The following is a 9078-nucleotide window of genomic DNA, read 5'->3' as shown; positions in this document are numbered from 1 at the left end:
TTATGAGAATTGTCGACAATCTGTGATTGATTATGTTACAGATTTTGATACATATTGTTGTTACCCGTACATGCTTTATATTTGTTTATATGATTGAATGTTTCGTTTATTTATACTGAGATTATATTCTCACCGGAGTTATCCGGCTGTTGTCTTGTTTGTATGTGTGCAAGGCAACAGGTGGGCTAGGATTAGGGTCAAGAAGAGAACGAGGCTGGGCTAGATAGCGTGGAGATCCGGGCTTCGAAGCAACTTAGGATTCATCACTGATATGTAGTTGAACCTAGTTGAATTCTTGTAGATAACACAAGATTGTATGTTTATGTTTCATATGTAATTCGAAGTAAATTACATTACGTTTTCGCTTTGCATTTAAAAAAAAAATTTAGACCCTGTTTTATAATTGATTAATTAGTCACAATGATGATTAAGAACTTGATTAGCGTCCGGGTCCCCACAAAAGGTGGTATCAGAGCATTAGGTCCTAGAACAGTAGGTTCCTTGGACTGAGATAGAGAAGAGTGAGCGGGGTAGAATGAGTTTTCTTTCCTTGCATGTGGTTGCTAGCATGTGATTGATTATAATGTGGAATTACATTATGTATGTTAGCATGATATTATGTTTTACTGCCGGGATTTATATGGCATATGATTGAATATAATGTTGAAATTACATTGTATATGCTAAGATTTCAGTATGTTTTTACTGTGCATAAAGCTACATGTTACCTGAATATCTGAGTTGATTTGGTAATATGTATTATTTGAAACTGGATTAGAACCAATTCTTGATCAGAGGTAAGCTGATCAGGATTGGGATTGAGACGGATTTGTCTCCTGTTACTACTAACACCTGTGATTATCAGATATTCCTCATAGAAGAATTCCAGAACGAGGTAATACTTCGACTGATCAGATAGATGTATCAGAAACTCAGATGGAAATACAGTTGAAAGAGTTTCAGCTATTTCAGCCGCCGATTCTGAGTGGTATCGAGACGTCTGAAGATTGTGAGAACTGGTTTGATGACATAGAAATACTGTTCGATCTACTTGATTGTACAGATGAACAGAGAGTTAAAATGGTGCCTAACCAGTTACGAGAAGCCGCCAGGAGTTGGTGGATTATAAGTAAAAGAATGTTAGAACAGAGAGGTACAGTGATTTCGTGGGAAATATTCAGAACTGAATTTTATCGAAGATTTTTCTCAGTTTCATACCGAGAGGACAAGAAAGCAGAATTTGAGAATTTGAGGCAAGGTCAACTGAATATTGAAGAGTATGTTGCTAAATTCTCTACTCTACTGCATTTTTCTCCTCATGTAGCTGGGAATGATGAAGCTGTAGCGGCTCAGTTCGTCAGAGGATTGAACTCGGAGATAGTTGCATTGATGAATATGCAGCGACCTTACTATTTTGCTGATGTCTTGAGTAGAGCGAAGAGAGTGGATGCGAGTCTAATTAGACAATTAGGAAGGTTGTGTGCGATGCAACCCCAGACACAACAATTCCCTCACAGATTTGATAGTGGCAGTACGAGTGAGAAGCGGGAGTTGCTGAAAGCTCGAACGAAACAGTTTAAGAAAGTAGGAAGTGGACCGAGTGGTTCATCTAGTCGAATTGCTAAAGTCTTTCTAGTCGAAATTCCGGATTTGCCTTATATCAGGGAGAGTGAGTTCCACCTTGATTTGATACCAAGTACTGGTTTTATTTTAGAAGTCCGTACAGAATGATACTGATTGAATTGAAAGAATTGAAATGTCAGTTGAAAGAATTACTGCCTGAGAATTAGAGTTACATCTGATTATGTGTTTCTCTGGGAAATGCTCCAGTTCTGTTTATCAGTTCTGTGTAGGAGTTGATAAATCCTGTTTTCAGAAGTGCTCTGATGACTTTATGCTCGTTTTATCTATGATATTTTGATATATTCGCAGCGTATGATTGAATTGAATCGAACAGTGGAAATTTGTATTGAACATTCTGGGAACTGAGATTGTTGAATACAAAATTGTTCAGATATGAATCTCGATTGTAACAGATTGTATTCAGAGTGTATGATATCTGAAGATAATATACTAATTGAGTATAGCGTAGTTGAGACCGTGATCAGTGGCTGTAAACGACATTGAATATGGCAGAATTTCAGAAATGTCAGAAATTGCGTCTTATAAGTTTATTAAATCCGTATTGCGTTTTGATATTTTGAATCTGATTCGATATTGTTGTTATTCTGAATCCGTATTTGATACCGATTGTTATGAACCGTTGAGATATATATACAGTTCAAGCTGACTTAGAGCTGATTTTGAAGATTAAAGCAGTTCAGAAGTTTGATCAGACTGTTCAGAACTTGATTTCGATAGTCAGAACAGTGTGTCAGTCAGAATATCAGGTTTATTTTATATAATTAGCTGATTTGTTTGTGTCAGATATTTCGATTTTGAAATGACATGTATTGTCAAATGCACACAGTAGTAGATTCAGTATTTATAAGGCTCGAGATTATTAGTTTTCATTAAAATGTTACTCGGAGGATATGAGAATGCATGTCATAAGATGAAAGTATCAAATATTTCATGAATTATGGAATTTTGAATGAGCCTGGCCGAAGCCACACCGCACCTGCAGTGCTAGGAAACACCGCACCCGCGGTGCATGGACAGAAAGTTGGCAATTTTATCCGTAGCATCACCGCACCCGCGGTGCAGAAGGTTCGCACCCACGGTGCCAAGACCGCACCCGCGGTCTTGCAGAGACCGCACCCGCGGTCGCTATTTTGTGAAAATGATAGGGTTGCCGAGAGCATAGCGCACCCGCGGTGCTAACGGGACCGCACCCGCGGTGCTGCATGCGAGAAGTCCACCCCTTCTTCTTAACGTGACACATGGCATGGTATATATATAGAATTGTGCTGATTCATCCTTCCTCATTTCAGCAGCTGAAGAACCGAGAGAACTCTAAGAATCCTTCAATTTCTTCAAGGCTTTGAAGTAAGGTAATTCATGATTTAACCATCCGAATTGCATTTCGAGTTGAGATTCTTGTTTCTCTCATTGAGGGCTTTAAGAGGATGTAACTTTTATTCATTTCCTACATGATTTAAGATATGGAGATTGGGGGAAACTGTATTATGTTTATAGATATGTGTTCTTGAGATTATGGACAACATATAAAGGTAAACGGATCGAGTAGGATGCATATGCGATTCTTATGAATTTCTACATGTTAAGAATAGATGGCGCAGAATTATTGTGTTCTAGCTTGATATTGTGAGGGATTATTGAGGTGTGAGTTGTTCGGTTTATCGAGAACCTACAGTTATGCCGTCGAATGATATTAAGATAGATTATTGATTCATAGATGTGTTGAATGGGATATGAATTGATAGAATGTTTATCAATATTGTCATTTCAGATTCGGATTGACAGATTTAATATTGACTTCGAGACTTCGAGTCTTCCTACGACAAGAAAGGTATAAGCCATGTTTGTTTGGGAAGCCACAACTCAAATAAGATATCATTTGAGTTTCCCAACCAAAATCACATACTAGAATTGTTGTATATTTGGTAACATGTTTATGAATTGTTTATAGAATTATATTCAAATCTTGTAACATGATTATGCTTTGATTATAGAATTGTATTCAAGCATATAAGATCATTGTGATATTCAGATATGAATATGAGCATGCTTTGTTTACAGATTGATATTCATTGCATTTAAGATAGGAGAGTCGTTGACAGCTATTGTCAAATATCTAGATGTTCGGTGTATCTCAGCTTAGGAGCAGCTCTGACTCCTATTGCAGTCGTTGATACAGCTCAGACCGAAGTCTAGGAATAAGACGTACAGTCACCCCGAGTGGGAGGGTAGGTGACAGCCATTGACGTCTTATTCACACCGGGATCCCTAGAGTTATAGTCGAGTCGAGTCCAGACATGATTGGATTCGCATTGCATGTTTATATGGATGTCATTCATAATAGCATGTTTCATGTTTTAGATTGATTATATGCATGTATACATGTTTATACTGGGATTTGTTCTCACCGGAGTTTCCGGCTGTTGTTATGTTTGTATGTGTGCATAACAACAGGTGGGGCAGGATCTGGGTCACGCAGAGGATGAGAGATGGACATAGAGTGGTGATCTCGGGCATAGCAGAAGAACTAGTAGTTGTACTTTTGACATGTACTGTATTTAATTACTAGTTGTTGAGAATGGATGGAACAAGACATGTTGTACTTTATGTTTGTACATTATGTTATTAAATAACATAGACTCCTCTTGTTTAGCTTTCATGTAAATTAATGTTAAAAGCAAAAATTTGACCCACTTTTTATACTAACGATCCATTGAATCCCAAAGAAAAGAGTTAGAGCCCGGGTCCCCACAACAGGTGGTATCAGAGCCGTAGGTTCTGTAGATTGAGATAGAATAGAATGAGCGGGGTAGATTGAGTCTTCTTCCTTGCTTTTGATATGCTAGCATGATTTATTGCTTTCCCTATTACGTGTTGTGTTTTCTGATTTGATTGCAGCATGTATTGGTTAAGACTGAATCAGAACCGATTCTGGATCAGAGGTAAATGATCAGAGGAGGGCTGAGACGGTTGGTATAGATTGTACACTAAACTGTTTGAATAGCAGATACATGCCTCCTATAAGAGCAGCCGTTCCTTTACGACCACCAGCACCAGAACAGGGTAGCACATCTGGTGATACGATGGATGTCACTGCTACGCCCATGGAGACTCTATTAAAGCGATTCCAGTCATTCCGCCCACCGACCTTAAAGGGTACATAAAATGCAATCGAGTGTGAAAGCTGGTTGGAGGATATCGAGATGTTATTCGAGTCTCTAGAATACAGTGATGAGAAGCGAGTGAAACTCATTGGCCATCAACTGCAAGACGTGGCTAAGTATTTGATATGTGTCGTTTTTACGTGTTTTATTGCATTAGTTTTAGTTGTGTTTGCATGATGCATACGTTTATTTCAATCGCATTCTGTCCATTTTAGAGTAAATATGTGCATTTTATCATATCTCATTCGGGCATGATGAATTTGCAGGAAAAGTGGCCGGAAAACCAAAAATCGGAGCCAAGTGCCAAGTCAAGAAAATGAAGTACAGCAAAGACGGCGCTCGAGCGGTAGTTTTCTACCGCCCGAGCGCGGTAGGTGGATTTACGAGGAAAAAAAGGCAGAAAGGTCGGCGCTCGAGCAGTAGTTTTCTACCGCCCGAGCGCGAAAGCCACTATCCCAAGAGCTTCGACAGAAAGGTCCGAGCGCGAATGCCGCACAAGCCCAGGGAGAATACAGAAAGTGTGGTGCTCGAGCGGTACTTTTCTACCGCCCGAGCGCCACCTATTTTTGGCAAGATTTTTTCAACCGATTCTTTACCTTAAGTTGGATGATGGCTGATATGGAAAGGGGGGTGGACGGTTTTTGAGAGGATTCAGACTTGATTTGGCAGCCGTCACAAGCTTTTGGAGAGAACTTTGCACTTGGATTGAAGATTTGAAGCTTTCCGGGCACCGGTCTTCGCAGATTTCGTCACGCCTAGTATTTCTAATCTAGTTTCTTTCATTTTAAACATTGTTGCATTTATTTTTACAATGAATTCTAGTAGCTAATTTTATTATTTGTTGGGATTAAAGGGGATCCTACCCCGAATGTTGGTTTGAATTAATTTATATTTCGGTTGTGCGTTATTCTTGATTTTACTACTGTTTTATCGTGTCATTAAAGAATAGCTAACTTTAACGACGTTTTCATATCACGAGTGAGTTCGAGAGAATAACGAGTGATAAGATCGAGTAGTATAATTCGCGGATCTACAATTTACATAGATATATGAAATTGGATACGTGCCAATAGTCATAGTCCGAAGGGTCGAAAACTAGGGGATTTTATAGAACAAAATGCGATTCGCTCGTGATAAATAATTAAAGATATTTAATTACTTCAGTGAGTGGAATTAGTTTGGCATAGCTCGAGAGTGTGTTCAATAGATTAGGAAATCCTGTCGGAAGCGTAGATCACGATCGAACGAATTAATTGATTAACGAGGGGTAGGTGAACCGAGATTCCCAACAAATCCATTTCTCATTGAATTTTACTCAACCATTTTAGACATTATATCTCATTACTTGATTTTGAATCTTTTTATTTGCATTTTTCTTTGATTTTAGTAGGAATAAACCAATCAAATCACTTTTCGTTGCTAAATGTTCAATAACTGAAAATAATAATTGTAAAACACAGTCTTCAGTGGAACGATACTCGTACTCACGTACACTATATTATAACTTGACATCGTGCACTTGCGATTTATTTTGAGCATACAAAATCATATTTTTATTGGGGATTTTACTGTGCAAGTTTTGCTCGATCAAGTTTTTGGCGCCGTTGCCGGGGACTGTTAATCTACGATTTTATTTTTAGTTATTTTCTTTATCATTATTTTATTTCTCGTGAGATAACACTTCATATTTTATCACAGATATCTCTTCCAGTACATGCCAAAGTCACTTGACGTGGAGCTTGAGTTTGATCCTGAAATTGAAAGAACCTTCCGCAGGAGAAGACAACAACAGAGGCTTAAAGAACTTATGGAGAGACACGAGCCAGAACGTGAGGAGGAACAGCGTGAAGAGAGACATATTGAGATGCCACGCCGCATACCAATGTTAGAGTATGCCCAGCCTTCTTTGGATGGTGCACGCCCTAGCATTGTGAGGCCTATTGTGCAGGCAAATCACTTTGAAATCAAGCCAGCCATAATCCAGATGATTCAGAACACAGTCCAATTCGGAGGAACTGCAGTAGATGACCCAAACACGCACATCGCGGATTTTCTTGAGATTTGCGATAGTTTTAAATTCAATGGAGTTTCTGATGATGCTGTTAGGTTGCGTTTATTTCCTTTCTCTTTACGTGATAAAGCTAAAGCATGGTTGAATTGTTTTCCTGTAGGTTCAATCACCACATGGGAGGACATGGCGAAAGCGTTTCTTATCAAATACTTTCCTCCATCAAAAACCATGAAGCTGCGGGCAGACATTACAACATTTGCTCAATTCGATCAAGAATCTTTATATGAGGCATGGGAACGCTTCAAGGACCTACTACGAAGATGACCACATCACGAGTTACCACTTGGGTTAGTCGTTCAAACATTTTATTACGGTTTGCTTACTCCTAACCGTACTATGATAGATGCTGCTGCGTGTGGGAACCTTTTGAGGAAGACTGCGGAAGAAGGATATGAGTTGTTGGAGGAGATGGCTGCTAGCAGCTATCATCCTCAATCTGACAGGAACAACCAGCGGAGAAGTGCCGGAGTTCACCAGGTAACTGATTTTTCTGTTATTACTGCACAACTTGACGCTTTAAACAGGAAAATAGACGGCTTGAATGTGGGTGGCACGGCGATGCGTCTCCAAGAGATATTTTGTGAAAAGTGTGGAGGGGAACATTATGCGAAGGATTGTCAAGACGACAATCCATTCTATGTGCAAAATGAGGCGCCAGTGAATCAAGTAGGAGTCCACAATCGCCCAAGGCATGACCCTTATTCGAACACATACAATCCTGGGTGGAGGCAACATCCTAACTTCTCATGGGGCGGTCAAAACAGTCAGAATAGACCGCAAGGAGGACAAAAATATGGAAAACAACCGATGTACAGATCCGATCCTCCTAGAGAAGAAAAGTCCAACTTGGAACAAATGATGTCTAAGTTTATTTCATCCACTGAAACTCGGCTCCAAAATCAAGATGCATCAATAAAGGGGCTCGAGAATCAAATTGGACAGTTGGCCAAGATGATAGCAAGTAGAGAGCCAGGCACCTTGCCAAGTAATACCGAGACTAATCCAAAAGAGCAAGTGAAGGCCATTGAGTTGAAGAGCGGAAAAGTTTTGGAGCCTAGAGAAAAAGAGAAAAGCCAAGTGCCGGATGAACAAGATGTGACATCTAAAGGTAAGTCTTCTAACCCTACACTAGCACCCACTACACAACCAAAAATTGTTATACCTCCTCCTTTTCCTGCTGCATTGAAAAAAGCAAAACTAGATGCACAATTTGGTAAGTTTCTCGAGGTGTTTAAAAAGTTGCATATCAATATTCCCTTTGCCGATGCTCTAATGCAAATGCCTAGTTATGCTAAATTTTTGAAGGATATCTTAGCAAATAAAAGGAAGTTGGAGGATCATATGACAGTCAACTTAACTTAAAATTGCTCCGCTTTGGTGCAAAACAAAATCCCACCTAAGCTAAAAGACCCAGGGAGTTTCTCTATTCCTTGCATGATTGGTGATGTTGTTTTTCATAAAGCATTATGTGATCTTGGTGCAAGTATTAATATGATGCCATTTTCTGTGTTTAGGAAACTTGGGTTGGGAGAGCCTAAGCCGACGAGGATGTCCTTGCAACTGGCTGACAGATCTGTCAAGTACCCCCGCGGAGTGATTGAGGATGTGCTAGTGAAGGTGGACAAATTCATTTTTCCTGCCGATTTCGTGGTGCTCGACATGGAGGAGGATACCGAGATGCCTCTCATTTTGGGAAGACCATTCCTTGCGACTGGCAAGGCACTGATCGATGTTCAAGAAGGGAAGTTGAGATTGCGAGTGGGCGAGGAGGAGATTACTTTTGATGTCTTTAATGCACTTAAGCACACACTGCATTCTGATAGTTGTTATAGAATTGATGCTTTTGATGCCTTTGTGTCTAACTATGTGCAGGATGCTTTGAGAGATCCTTTGGAGGACGCTATCACTACTGCATTGGGAGAAGATGATTTGGACGACGAAAAAGCTGAAATAGTGGCATACTTGAATGCCAACCATCCATGGAGAAGGTCAATGAAGATGAGGTTAGAAGATTTGGGAGATCGAAAAGACTTGATCCCACAGAAATTAAGCCTGGAGGAGCCACCGACGCTCGAGCTGAAGCCACTGCCTCCACACCTAAAGTACGTATACCTAGGTGAGCGTAACACTTTACTTGTCATTATTTCTGCTGCTTTGACAGGTGTGATGGAGGACAAACTGTTGAAGGTCTTGAAAGCACAC

General features: G+C 39.9%; 1 non-coding gene across 1 annotated transcript; it reads right to left on the bottom strand.

The window, feature by feature from the left end:
* Nucleotides 1-7048: 7048 nt before the first annotated feature.
* Nucleotides 7049-7154, bottom strand: LOC140818880 (small nucleolar RNA R71). The gene has a single exon (XR_012115111.1). It is a non-coding gene; the product is annotated as a small nucleolar RNA R71 (small nucleolar RNA).
* Between the last annotated feature and the right edge of the window lie 1924 nt (nucleotides 7155-9078).

Source organism: Primulina eburnea, chromosome 17, assembly GCF_022965805.1.
Source record: "Primulina eburnea isolate SZY01 chromosome 17, ASM2296580v1, whole genome shotgun sequence".
Lineage (NCBI taxonomy): Eukaryota > Viridiplantae > Streptophyta > Magnoliopsida > Lamiales > Gesneriaceae > Primulina > Primulina eburnea.
This window is presented reverse-complemented; position numbering and strand designations above follow the sequence as displayed.